The sequence below is a fragment of the Moschus berezovskii genome, chromosome 5 (assembly GCF_049115385.1).
Source record: "Moschus berezovskii isolate FMDL1 chromosome 5, NW_MosBer_1.0, whole genome shotgun sequence".
Classification (NCBI taxonomy): Eukaryota; Metazoa; Chordata; class Mammalia; order Artiodactyla; family Moschidae; genus Moschus; species Moschus berezovskii.
Window position 1 is genome coordinate 52,444,368 of NC_142464.1, and position 15,568 is coordinate 52,459,935.

At 37.6% G+C, this 15,568-nt stretch overlaps 1 protein-coding gene across 1 annotated transcript in view; it reads right to left on the bottom strand.

Moving 5' to 3' along the window:
- Positions 1–15,568, bottom strand: part of DHX15 (DEAH-box helicase 15) — a 59,276-nt gene that overhangs the window by 29,713 nt on the left and 13,995 nt on the right. The window lies entirely within an intron of this gene.

Sequence of the window (15,568 nt, forward strand, 5' to 3'; positions counted from 1 at the left end):
GACATAAATATGAAATGCAAAGACATCAGATAAATATAAATTAACACTTGTTAAAAATAAATGTGTTATTATTTCATAATCAAATCACAAAATTAAGCTTCCAGAAAAACTTTTTATTGAATGTATCAAACAAGTTATACATTATCAAATTGTGTCAAATGAGACTGTAATACCAAAATACACTGAGAAAAAATGTTAATCTGATGATGACAGAATTAAACACATTTCACACAAATGCCAAAGTGAAAATGGTCACTTTAATAAATTTCTTAAAAACAAAATAAAATTTAAAATATTCAACTTGCAAAACAAAACCAAGAAACCATTTTAAATTGCTTTATCACATTACAGCACTAAAATGTTCTATTTCTTTAAAACTGCATGAACTTCCCACTTAAGCTAACAGGTTCAAAACGGCTGAGAGAGCATGAGTCTACCATCTTTTTTTCCTCAGCCCCATCTAATTCAATAAAATGATGGTGAAGAATCAAAAAAAGGAATACATTCATGGAATGAGGAGCAACATTATGCTGTGGAAATGCTGATAAATTATGGAAAAGACAAGGCATATAGCATTCATTATCTGTATCAATGAACCAAAGAGGAAAACTAGGTTTAGGGATGGTTTGAGAGAAGACAGCTAATACAGAATCCAGGCATTCAGATGAAGGGTGGTATGAAGAATGATTTGTATGGGTCAGTGAATCTCCTGTCTGTTCCATTCTGGCTGCTACTGTCACTAGTACAAAACATCCTGCATTTGGAACTTGGACAAAATGAAGTCTGCTTGCAAATGCTTAAGTCACAGGCCATTCAGTTAAATACATATCCAAACAAGTATAAAAACAAGTATATATATTAAAACAAGTATAAAAATCTGAAGTCATCATTTATGACTTCATTATTCTGGCTCTATTTTTCACAAATTAATCTAATCTTTCAAGGACCAACTTTGTATTTTTAGCTAAAACCATCTGTTGAAGCACTAAGTTCAACAAAATGAACTTTATTCTGCCTAAACTTAGTTGTAAATTAAGACTTGTGGCAAAGAAATACATCTTTACTTGATATCTTTTATGCTTCTTTCTTCTTTGGTCCTATTTTAAAAAGGAAACGATCACATCCTTGACACTGGCACAGCACTACCTGCAAGATTATTTTATATTAAGACCGTGAAAGCAAAAACAGAGCCAATTAAACTATGACTCAATGCCTTAACCACACTCCATGAATCAGCTACTCTAGTCTCTAGATGTTTTGAAATATCTTGATCTGTGAGGACACCTGGTAATTTCTCCCGCCTGCAGGTGTTATTACTGACACAAGCTAGGCAGTCCTTTTGCACATTATCTCAGTAGCAAAACATTAATACAGTTTCACCTACTTGTGGATAACTTCCTTAGTTTCAACAATACTCTGTCTTTTGCTTTGCAAGGCAAAACATATAGATTGGTCACTCTTTGAGCAAGATCTGCTTCAGTTCAGTTGCTCAGTCATCTCTGACTCTCTGCAACCCCATGAATCGCAGCACACCAGGCCTCCCTGTCCATCACCAACTCCTGGAGTTCACTCAAACTCATGTCCATCGAGTCGATGATGCCATGCAGCCATCTCATTCTCTGTCATCCCCTTCTCCTCCTGCCCCAATCCCTCCCAGCATCAGAGTCTTTTCCAGTGAGTCAACTCGTCGCATGAGGTGGCCAAAGTATTGGAGTTTCAGCTTTAGCATCAGTCCTTCCAATGAACACCCAGGATTGACTTCCTTTAGAATGGACTGGTTGGATCTCCTTGCAGTCCAAGGGACTCTTGAGTCTTCTCCAGCACCACAGTTCAAAAGCATCAATTCTTCGGTGATCAGCTTTCTTTACAGTCCAACTCTTACATTCATACATGACCACTGGAAAAACCATAGCCTTGACTAGACGGACTTTGGTTGGCAAAGTAATGTCTCTCCTTTTTAATACGCTATCTAGGTTGGTCATAACTTTCCTTCCAAGGAGTAAGCGTCTTTTAATTTCATGGCTGCAATCAGCATCCATAGTGATTTTGGAGCCCAAAAAAATAAAGTCTGACACTGTTTCCACTGTTTCCCCATCTATTAGCCATGAAGTGATGGGACCAGATGCCATGATCTTTGTTTTCTGAATGTTGAGCTTCAAGCCAACCTTTTCACTCTCCTCTTTCACTTTCATCAAGAGGCTTTTGAGTTCCTCTTCACTTTCTGCCATAAGAGTGGTGTCATCTGCATATCTGAGGTTACTGATATTTCCCCCGACAATCTTGATTCCAGCCTGTGCTTCTTCCAGCCTAGCGTTTCTCATGATGTACTCACTATCAATTTACACCCTGCTGCTCAGTTTCCAAGCCTACTCAATTCAACATGGAATTTTAGTGTAGTACTTTTGAAAATACTTTAATTAACAAGGGAACTCAACATATGTAGTTCCAGAAATACGTATTACTCATGTGAAGTAGATGATATGAACAGCTAGATCAAGTTCAATCATTGACAACCACCTAACTTCCACCTGTAAGATCCTCAAAAGACTGTAAAAGGCATTCTAATGTCACATATTAAATTGTGATTAAAGTCACTAAGTATCAAACTTTCACTTGAAAACCCCTTTAAAAAACAATACCCCTTTACTTTAATCTTTCCTCAACAAGCTTCAGACCACCACAATGTGATGGCATCCAAAAGCAGAGCTGACCCAAATACTCATTCTTTCATATTTTTCTGAGAAGAGGGGAACAGTTACAAATGGCAGCTTATAGTTATAATTATATAAATAAACTATTTATTTTTAGTTTTAAAAAAAAAAACTAAAAATAAATCAGCAATGGCCACAGGACTGGAAAAGGTCAGTCTTCATTCCAATCCCAAAGAAAGGGAATGCCAAAGAATGCTCAAACTACCACACAATTGCACTCATCTCACATGCTAGTAAAGTCATGCTCAAAATTCTCCAAGCCAGGCTTCAGCAATATGTGAATCATGAACTTCCAGATGTTCAAGCAGGTTTTAGAAAAGGCAGAGGCACCAGAGATCAAATTGCCAACATCCACTGGATCATGGAGAAAGCAAGAGAGTTCCAGAAAAACATCTATTTCTGCTTCATTGACTATGCCAAAGCCGTTGACTCTGTGGATCACAATAAACTGTGGAACATACTGAAAGAGATGGGAATACCAGACCACCTGACCTGCCTCTTGAGAAACCTGTATGCAGGTCAGGAAGCAACAGTTAGAACTGGACATGGAACAACAGACTGGTTCCAAATAGGAAAAGGAGTACATCAAGGTTGTATATTGTCACCCTGATTATTTAACTTGTATGCAGAGTACATCATGAGGAACGCTGGGCTGGAAGAAGCACCAGCTGGAATCAAGATTGCCGGGAGAAAGAGGAGAGTGAAAAGGTTGGCTTGAAGCTCAACATTCAGAAAACAAAGATCATGGCATCTGGTCCCATCACTTCATGGGAAATAGATGGGAAAACAGTGGAAACCGTGCCAGACTTTATTTTTTTGGGCTAAAAAATCACTGCAGATGCTGATTGCAGCCAGGAAGTTAAAAGACGCTTACTCCTTGGAAGGAAAGTTATGACCAACCTAGATAGCATATTAAAAAGCAGAGACATTACTTTGCCAATCAAGGTTCGCCTAGTCAAGGCTATGGTTTTTCCCGTGGTCATGTATGGATGTGAGAGTTGGACTGTGAAGAAAGCTGATCGCTGAAGCATTGATGCTTTTGAACTGTGGTGTTGGAGAAGACTCTTGAGAGTCCCTTGGACTGCAAGGAGATCCAACCAGTCCATTCTAAAGGAAGTCAATCCTGGGTGTTCATTGGAAGGACTGATGCTAAAGCTGAAACTCCAATACTTTGGCCACCTCATGCAACGAGTTGACTCACTGGAAAAGACTCTGATGCTGGGAAGGATTGGGAGCGGGAGAAGACGGGGACGACAGAGAATGAGATGGCTGGATGGCATCACCGATCAATGGACATGAGTTTGAGTGAACTCCAGGAGTTGGTGATGGACAGGGAGGCCTGGCGTGCTGTGATTCATGGGGTCGCAAAGAGTCGGACACGACTGAGTGACTGAACTGAACTGAAGCTGTGGAAAAGTGTTAGTCACTCAGTCATGACACTGTGTGACCCCATGAACTATATAGCACACCAGGCTCTCCCATCCATGGATTTCTCTAGGCAAGAATACTGGAGTGGGTAGCCATTCCCTTCTCCAGGGAACCTTCCCGACCCAGGTACCTAACCCGAGTTTCCTGCAATGCAGGCAGATTCTTTACCATCTGACTTATTACTTGCTGTTTATTTTATATCTACTTTAGACTACAGAAATGAAGTTAGACAAAAAGCAAATTCAAGCCATTTTTTATGCAAGTTCAAAATGGGTTGTAAAGCTGCAAAGACAACTTGAAAAATCAACAATGTGTTTCCCTCAGGAACCAGTGAAGAATGTATAGTGCAATAGTGGTTCAAGTAGTTTTGCAAAGGAGACAAGCCTTGAAGATGAGGAGCACAGTGGCCAGCCATCGGAAGTTGACAACGACCAAGTAAGAGTAATCACTGAAGCTGATCCTCTCCTAACTACATGAGAAGCTATCGAAGAACTCAACTACGACCGTTCTATGGTCGTTCAGCATTTGAAGCAAACCAAAAAGGTTTGCTGAAAAAGCTCGCTAAATGGGTACCTCATGAGCTGACCACAAATCAAAAAAACTGTTCTGAAGTGTTGTCTTCTCTTATTCTATGGAACAACAGCAAACCATTTCTCAATCGTATTGTGACGTGCGACACAAAGTGGATTTTATACTACAACCACCAGTGACTAACTCAGTGGTGAGGCCAACAAGAAGCTCCAAAGCACTTCCCAAAGCCAAATTTGTACCAAAAAAGGTCACGGTCACTGTTTGGTCTCTGTCTGATCCACTACAGCCTTCTGAATCCAGACAATACTATTACATTGGGAAGTATGCTTGGCAACTCAATGAGATGCACTGAAAACGGCAATGCCTGCAACTATTAGTCAACAGAAAAGGCCCAATTCTTTGCCACAACAACGCTCGACTGCACATTGCACAATCAACACTTCAAAAGTTGAATAAACTGGTCTATAGAGTCTTGCCTCATCCATAATATTCACCTACCCTCTCACCAACCAACCAGCACTTCTTCAAGCATCTCGATAACTCTTTGCAGGGAAAATGCTCCCACAACTAGCACGGAGGCAAAAGGTGCTTTCCAAGAGTTGAAGTGCTGGGAGAAATATCAATAACCTCAGATATGCAGATGACACTACCCTTATGGCAGAAAGTGAAGAGGAACTCAAAAGCCTCTTGATGAAAGTGAAAGAGGAGAGTGAAAAGGTTGGCTTGAAGCTCAACATTCAGAAAACAAAGATCATGGCATCTGGTCCCATCACTTCATGGGAAACAGATGGAAAAACAGTGGAAACAGTGTCAGACTTTGTTTTTTTGGGCTCCAAAATCACTGCAGATGCTGACTGCAGCCATGAAATGAAAAGACGCTTGCTCCTTGGAAGGAAAGTTATGACCAACCTTGATAGTATATTAAAAAGCAGAGACATTACTTTGCCAACCAAGGTCCGTCTAGTCAAGGCAATGGTTTTTCCCGTGGTCATGTATGGATGTGAGAGTTGGACTGTGAAGAAGGCTGATCGCCGAAGAATCGATGCTTTTGAACTGTGGTGTTGGAGAAGACTCTTGAGAGTCCCTTATACTGCAAGGAGATCCAACCAGTCCATTCTAAAGAAGATCAGTCCTGGATGTTCATTGGAAGGAGTGATGCTAAAGCTGAAACTGCAATACTTTGGCCACCTCATGCGACGAGTTGACTCACTGGAAAAGACTCTGATGCTGGGAAAGGTTGGGGGCGGGAGGAGAAGGGGACGACGGAGAATGAGATGGCTGGATGGCATCACCGACTCTGTGGACATGAGTTTGAGTGTACTCCGGGAGTTGGTGATGGACAGGGAGGCCTGGCGTGCTGTGATTCATGGGGTCGCGGAGAGTCGGACACGACTGAGCGACTGAACTGAACTGAACTGAATAAACAAACTTACTTCTCGTAGGGAAAAATTTATTAATAGTGTTTGAGCCTAGTTGCAACAACTTAAAATTCATTGTCTGAAACTGCAATGCTATTTTAAAAATTATTATTTTTTCCACTCATGATCTTTTAAACTGACGTATAGTTGATTTAGAGCTTCCCTTGGAGCTCATCACTTCATGGCAAATAGATGGGGAAACAGTAGAAACAGTGGCTGACTTTATTTTTCTGGGCTCCAAAATCACTGTGGATGGTGACTGCAGTCATGAAATTAAAAGATGCTTACTCCTCGGAAGGAAAGTTATGACCAACCTAGACAGTATATCAAAAAGCAGAGACATTACTTTGTCAACAAAGGTCCGTCTAGTCAAGGCTATGGTTTTTCCAGTGGTCATGTATGGATGTGAGAGTTGGAGTATAAAGAAACCTGAGCGCAGAAGAACTGATGCTTTTGAACTGTGGTGTTGGATAAGACTCTTGAGAGTCCCTTGGACTGCAAGGAGATCCAACCAGTCCATCCTAAAGGAAATCAGTCTTGGGTGTTCACTGGAAGGACTGATGTTGAAGCTGAAATTCCAATATTTTGGCCACCTGATGTGCTCATTTGAAAAGACCCTGACATTGGGAAAGATTGAAGGCAGGAGAAGGGGACGACAATGGATGAGATGGTTAGATGTCATCACTGACTCAATGGACATGAGTTTGGGTAAACTCCGGGAGTTGGTGATGGACAGGGAGGCCTGGTGTGCTGTGATTCATGGGGTCGCAAAGAGTCGGACACAACTGAGTGACTGAACTGAACTAAAGGATCTCAGATGGTAAAAGCATTCGTCTGCATTGCAGGAGACCCAGGTTCAATCCCTAGATTGGGAAGATCTCCTGAAGAAGGAAATAGTTTCCCACTCCAGTATTCTTGCCTGGAGAATTTCATAGACAAGAGGAGCCTTGCGGGCTACAGTCCATGTGATTGCGAAGAGTCAGACACGACTGAGCGACTGACAGACACATAGCTGATTTACAATGTTATGTTTATTTCTGCTGCATAGTAAAGTGATTCACTTATATATACTTTTAAAATATATATTCTCCATTATGGTTTACCACAGGATATTGAATATAACTCTCTGTGCTATACAGTAGGACCTTGTTTAAGATAAGCATTTTAAAAGAGCACGATAAAAATGACTGTCAACCAGGTAGCAGTATGTCTGGAAAGCTGAGAAAAGCATCTTAGATTCCAAAAAGAAATACAAATGGCTCATAAGTACATGTAAAGATGCTCAATTTCATATAAAAGAAATGCAAATTAAAATCATAATGAGATTTCACTTTTTAACTTACAACATAGACAAAGATAAAAAGGTTCCACAATAAGGTGTTGCCAAGGCCACAGAAACATTTGCTCATCCCTTAGTCAGAGTAGCTAAAATATGGCAACAGCTAATAAAATTCCAACACACCCTCTAACCCAACCAGTTTCATTTTTAAGAAACTCATTTCACAGATATACTCACCTGAACATGTGTGAAAAACTGTATGTACAAGATTATAAGAGAATACTAAGGACACCAACTGATTTTAATAAAAGAAACTGTAAATTCTGAGTGTCCATCTAAGGAATTAAACTATGCAGTCATTAAAATGAATGTAGCAACTTTACACTGTTCTAGAACAATCCCCAGGAAAAATATAAGTGAAATTAGTAGCCATATGTCTTGAACCAGCCCTACTATTAAAGCTGAAGTTTAGTATGTTCTGAAAATCCTAGTTATGTGCTGCTATTACAATCCTGTTAGGGTTTTGGTTACCTTTCAAAGTATAGGCTTTATTCTGGCATGACTAAACATAGAGATAAATCAAAACTGTTTATAGAGGATCCAAAATTTGTTCAGTATGACCAAAAGAAATTCCTGGTATCTATTTCACAGATCTATTAAAACCTGAATAATTAAGATTTACTACCTTACAAATACTTACACATAAATAATTATATGGAGCTGAAGAATGAGGATAGAAATAACAGCATATACAGTGGTTAAGGACATATCCTTTTTGCAAGACAAACCTTGGTCAAGTCCCTGCTTTCTTACTGGTGTTCTACCTTAAACAAGTTCAACTTCCTCTAACGCTCCATTTGAAAAATGAGAATACGGTGGCCATCGTTCAAATTAAATAAAACAATATATATAAACCACCTAAGTGCACCAACTGCCTGGCACTTGGTAAGTATTCAATATTGTAGAACTGTACACCACACTCTTAACTAACCTTCACCTAATGAATGAATCCTTAGGAAAATCAATCTTACTCTACAAACATATTAGAATATAAACACACTTCTGCTCCTACCAACTGGGCCAACATAATCTTATGTTACACAGTGATAACCTTTTAGGGTAGAAAAGAGAGTTGTATGTACGTATCCTGTTATATGCTTCAGAAAAGCTTGAAAAAGATAAATCACATACAAAAAAACCATCAAATGTTAGATAACTATAGAGGAGTGAAAGGGGAATTCCATAAGACTGAACTCTTAAAATTCCAGGAAAGCAACACCCAGGTATTTTGCAAGTGTCTCAGTTTAATCTCACTTTAAGAACTAGACATTTTACTAAGTAATGGAACTATAAAGGGCCCATATTCAAGGAAATGGTGTTGGTTCTACACTAACAGATTAATAAATAAATGTGTTAAGTTTTAGGTTAAGATAAAATGTTTAAAGTTCACATAAAATTTCTATTTACCATTAAGTTTTTAGACTAATCCACTACAATACAGTCAAGTGACATCTCTATTAAAGAAAAGCTACCTACAATAAAACGCCTATACAAACAGGTTTGTGTGTGGTAATTTCTTCAAACTTATAATGGATCAAGACTTTTGAAAGAGACCATGACCAAAAGTAGTACTTAATGCAATTTTCTCCATGTAACTTACTTTTTGTTTAAAGCCCCTATCAGCAGAATACTTCTCTGAATGACAACAGTAAGGAACAGACAAATGATAAGGCTAAAAACAGCTTGCATTTATCAGGGATAATATTAGAAGACAGAACCACATATAGTCATTTTATAAAATACTGTTCTTTTCACCACCAAATATGATGACTCTAAATACCCTACCCATCCTTCACAATATCAACACTATGAAATGGTTGATCATCCCCCCAAAAGCCAACAATTTTTAAACATGTTTAGAGTGAAACTATTATACTTACTCAACAGCTACTGATAAAAAACTCATCAAATTACCTTCATCCATCAAAATGACTGTTTTCTTGTATCAATTAGTACTTCCATATGACATGGGTACAAAGAGTTGATAATGTATTTTAAGTATATATAGAAGTCAGTCCATGGGGTCACAAAGAGCTGGACACGGCTGAGCAACTAACACACCTCTTTCAAGTGATCTGGCTATTTCCGGACTCATCTCTAACTTACACAGCTCACATACAATCTCCTAGCACAATCTAGGTTTACATCACTGTGTAGAAAAATAAAGGTGGCAGCATCCAATCCAATTCGAAGGTGTAAGAAACTTCTGTGTTCCAACAGCAAAGACATCCATTATTAAATAATGGTGAATAAGAATGAAATCAATCACCGAGCTTTTTCTTTCAATGTCCAGTATTTGTTTAATGGGCTATTAAGTTGTTAGAACATAAATTCTTATTAGAATTTTGAGTTATTTCTTTAGGCCTAGAGTGCCATGAAAAACTCCTGACACTAAGCATGCTATAAACCAAAGCAGCGTGAGAGTGTCTACTCTACTTAAAATCCAACTTATCCACCTAGTTAACTGGCCTATCTAGGTCTCGCCATTCTTCTCAGCTCTAATGAAGTACTTCCTCTTAGGTGAAATCATCTACACAATTCATGTGACACTCAAACTACCGTAACTGCTTCACAGCATACCTCCTCTATCAAGTCAGGAAAAGAGTCAACAACACTGACATAGGTCCTTAAGATACATAATGCTCCTTTCATTTGTAAAGGGATAAAGATTTCTATAGGTTCAAGTTTAATTTGACATTCTCAGCAAAAGCATTCCCCAGTATGAGTAACACTCATCTAACTATAACCACAACACTATATACAGCATTATATCGGTTACAACAAGAACGAACTACTACTACATGTGAACAGTCACATGGAAAGGTACCGTGTAGTACTCTGAATAATGTGGAATCCAAAATGTTTTAGTGCAATTATAATACTTAAAAAAAGCCAAACATAAAACATCACATCTTATTTATTAAATACATAGCCTCCTAGTTATTAACTTACATGCTGAAGATCAGCAGCCTAAGCATACAACTTTATTTTGGCAAACAGCCAAAATACATTTGGTATGTGTTTCACAGTTAGAGATCTAATCAAGCAAAAGAAACACCTAAGAAATTAGCGATAAATAAGGAAATAATATGGCACCCCACTCTACTATCCTTGCCTGGAAAATCCCATGGACAGAGGGGCCTGGCAGGCTACAGTTCATGGGGTTGCAAAGAGTCGGACACGACTGAGCCACTGAGCACACAAGGAAATTAAATCATTTTTTCAAAATATACTGCTTATTCCTCACATTTTCATAACTTTTGAAGGAAATGATCTCTTATCTTTACAACAGAATTTACAGAAAGCTAGGATGGACGTGTATGTTCTTAGTATTTTCTCAAAATATGTTGGCACTATAAACAAAGAGAGACTTCTATAACTAATCCCTTGCAAGTGCTTTAAATATAACACAAAGGGCAAATGTAATACTATATGCAGACCTTTATAAAATCAAGTTAGCTTTGTATGAATTGTAAGTCAACATAATTTTTTCTAAGGTGACTGATTTTTTAGTTTCTATGACAGGAACTGCTGAAGTGGTAAATAACCACATTTATTCTTACACCTACTCCTTTCTGAAGATCCAGTAAAATTTACCTTTCCCTAATTCAGAGATACACTTGAATTAGAACAAAGCCCTCCATACAACAGATGCTCGACAAATTATAATTGATGTTTATATAATTATTCATCTCTAAAGACCAGATTTGTTTCCACATCTTACCCTCAGCCCTAAAAGAATATTTGGGTTCATTCATTCATTTCATATTGACAAGTAATATCAATGTTTAATTCAAGCTTTAACCTCCATGTTGTAATTTAAATACTGTATTAAAAGGGACTTCATTAAATTAGCTTTGTAAGTCCATTTTAAACTAACCAGGTTAACTGGTTAATAAAATACAATAATTTCTCACAGTGAAAATCTACCACCACTATCAGCAGCAGCAAGAGAAGAAATGTTGCCTTAGCACTTACTGTGTTACAGGTATTCTAAGGGACACACACAAATTACATATTTGATCTGAGAACAATCCGAATGTAGCAATGTAGCTGTTATTGTCAGCTCCATCTTTTGAAAAAGCAGTAGGCTCAAGGAGGTTAATTAAGGTGAACAAAATCACAGCCAGTAAGTGGCAGAACTAGGACACAACTAGGCACTATGATCCTTGAGTCTGTGCTCTACAATCTATTTCCTTCTGAATCTTTTCTCAAGTCAAGTTTTCTCAAGGCAAGACTGCCTTGTTAGAAATCCACTCTAGAATCTCTAAGTAGTCATGCAGCTGGTCCTCCGAACTGTTTCCTGAGTCCCAAAGAATCTGCTATGGCAATGGCTGGTAAATCCTCCCCAAGTAGCAACCTTAGAGGTTCTGTTATACTACGCTCTTGTATTTGTTAGGTACTTTTAGATTTTCTTTCATCTTCTCATCTCAATTGCCTTTTGGAAATTAAAAAAATTCCTCAAGTTTCTGAACCATGTTCTGTGAAATAGTACTTCTTTAGATGGTCTGTTCAAAACATCTCTCCCTCAGGTTTTACAAAGGGTTTGAAAGTCAAAGTGAAGTTGCTCAGTCGTGTCCGACTCTTTGCGATCCCTTGGACTGTAGCCCACCAGGCTCCTCTGTCCATGCAATTTTCCAGGCAAGAATACTGGAGTGGGTTGCCATTTCCTTCTCCAGGAGATCTTTCCGACCCAGGGATTGAACCCGGGTCTCCCACATTGTAGGCAGACGCCTTACCATCTGAGCCACCAGGGAAGTCTCTAATAAACAAAGGGTTTATCCCATCTTAAAACCCAGGCTGTTTATTTCCCCCATCACTCAATCAGATTTAGACTATGTCCTATCTTAACTGTTCTTGATTTTCCAGCAGCTTGCCCTTAAATTATATAAAAGATAAACGTCTCAAGAAGCTTACCTACTCTTACAGAGCTAACAGCATGTGTCCTCCAAGAAAGAGCTGCAACACTTTCTGCTTCATACACATTATCCGAGATTGATTTCTTAGCCTTCTGACAAATTCCAAAACAAATGAAACTGATACTCAAAAGCAAACGATTCAGAATAAAAGGCAAATTACATACACCAAATCAACCTATCACGGTACCTTCTCCACCAAGGCAAGTTTAAACAATCAGGGAAAATGTCTTTCTGTGAAAACTCTACACTTTCCACAATTATGTTTACTGACAGTCTACATTGTAGTGACAAATTTTCACACTCCTCTGCTGCTCCTGCCATGTCATTTAAAAAAAAAAAAAGGATCCATGCACAAGTATACAGATACAAACTCCCTTCCCAATGGGTTTATGTTCCAATCAGGTTAAGAAAAAGAATCAAACCAATCTTTGATTATCCGTACTGTCTATAAACCAGTCCTGAACCATCTCAAAACTGATCTGCCTTAGAAATCCTGACTTACACATATCCGTGTAAGTAACATGAAGTAATATGAACACTATAGAGCCTTCAAGCAAAAAGTATTCTTTTTTTTCGCTTCAGAAAAAAGGGTTTTTAAAAATGATGTTCCATGTGCCTGAAAAGTCTGTGCCCCTTTGGCTACTCCTGGCAAACCATTACTTTTACTTCAGTTCTTGACTGAAATTCTGCCTTCTCTTTTCCAGCCTCAAGTGAATTCTCAAATCATGCTTTCAAATACACTCCAAAATTCTTTCAAAGCCTAATCATAATTTGAAATTTTATATTTACTGTGTATTTGTTTTATGTGGATGGGGCCAGTTTTACTTTTACTACTCTACCTAGCACTGCCCAACACACAGAAGGTACTCAAGTTATTAGCTGACTGAATGAATGACTAAGCATCACTTGCGTAAGTTAAAGTTACTACGTTCCCTCAAGTATCATGATCTCTCAGTAATTTTGTAGTCTGAGGAAAAAACAAAAAGGAAACATATCACCTAAAATAAGTGAAATTAGCTACCAAAATAATAATGTAAATATTAAATATTTTAACTACCTCCTTGAGGTACCCCCCCAATAACTTCCATTCCAAGATGGCCAAAGGAACATACATACATTGCAAAAGCAATACTTTAGGAGAAAAAAAAAATGGGACCAGGCAAACACACAACGAATTATAAAAACCATTTAGCAGTGGGGGTTTTCAAAAGTAAATTGCCTACTGGGACTGGATAGCTCTTTAAGGCTAGTCTAACAATAGTGTGCACAAATTTATACTAGATCCAATCCTCTAAACAGAGCAATATTAAGACCTAGAATGTAGACACATATGTGTCCCAAACACTGGAGAAACTATCTTTGGAACATTAGCTGTATAAAGATGGAGCTAAAGAAGTCACAAATTAATTAGTAAACCAGTATTTATGTACTGTACACAATCAATCAGGAAGGATATGGTTAAATTCTCGGCTTCTCAAACAGAATCTTTATGAGTTAAGTCCTCTTTACTATCCTTCTATAGTGAAAATTAAAGGCTTCTTCTGGCTACAAAGTAGATCCATAGGCATTTTATATCTACACATGAAAACAGTTAATGGAGGGCTCAAATAGTGGTCTAATGTATTCACTTTTCCTGCACAATTAACTATGTTAACTAATTCTCATTAAGTTAAAGCTTTAGCTATTTTGAACATCTGGGTTCTCAAGAAACGAGTTGATAGATGGCTACACAAAATATATCTAGGGATTCATAAGACACTGCACTTAATAAAGCACTCCCATTAGTTAAAACTACCACTTACTCCATAGTAATAGGATGTGATATCATTTAAAGACAATACTAGGTTACCTTCTAGCTCTTCAGAAGATTCCAGAAGAAATTCCAATAAGCTTACCCTATAAGAATGTTTCTTTTTAAGTTTAAATAAAGCCTCTAGAAACCTTTCCGTAGAAAACATCACAATGCCAGAGACAGAGCTCTCAAATCTGTTGTCATTCATTCCCTATTAACTGAACCAAAATCTTTCCCAAGCATGCATCTTTTGAAAGCCTACCACTTCCTACTATAAACATTAACACATTTTGCCCTAATACTGCATGTAACTTTCTCATCTCCCAATTCCTAAATTCTACTCTCCCTGCTCAACTATGGCTTACTTAAAAAAATTTCAATGCACAGTAAATCAAATGTCATATTATTGTTTCTCCTAAAGGTGAGCAAAATCTGAACTTTATTATCCTCAATTCCTTGACATTATCAATTCTTAAAGTAATAAAAAATAAGTTTAGATTTATGTAACGCTTTTGTCAATTATACTGTATTTACAACTGATAAATACCATGACTGTCACTAAAAATTTATTCAATAAAGATTAAGGTTTAAGTAAAAAACACACCTCATAAAGTCAGACAGACAAGGTGACTAAAGTAAACACTTAAGTTTAATTGCTACTAAAAACTAATAAAGCAATTAATTGGAAATTATAATAAAACAATCAAAGAAACAAGAAGAAACTGAGATGGAATTTGAAAGGTAACAAAGTTTTGATTATGGAAAAAAAATTTAAGTTGTGATAGCACAGTTACATTTAGAGAAATCTTATTTTTGAGACAGATGCACTGAAATATTTACAGATCAAAAGTATATGATGCCTAGGATTTGCTTCATATTTTGGGGGATACAGAAATAGGTTGAGATATGGATGAAACAATATGAGTCAACTTTGAAGATGCAAGACAAATAAATATGAGTTCATTACAGCATTATTCTACTTTTACATACATGTGAAGTTTTCTGTAAAATACATAGCTTCCCTGTAACACTGTATGTATCTCTGCCATCAAAGACTCCTATCACTGTCTATGTAACATCGTACCCACCACTGTCTTTTAAAAACCTCAGGGAGAAGACTGGATCAAGACAAACAACTAATTTTTAAAAAATGAATGAACTATCATACACATACACACGGAATAAACAAAAGATTTTCAAACGAATTACAATCAGGCAACAAACATCACACTACTTATGCTGAATGCAAGTGTGAAGATGAAGATTAGAAACCAGGGAAGCTAAAGTATTAGAAAAAAGCTCAATATGGTTGTCAATCATATTATAAAGAAGTTCCGTACGGTGTAACGAAGAGGTTTTTGAGGAGACTCTTATTAGAGTATATTACAAAAGACTGCTCCTTTTAGTTCACAACACATCCATGGTAACAC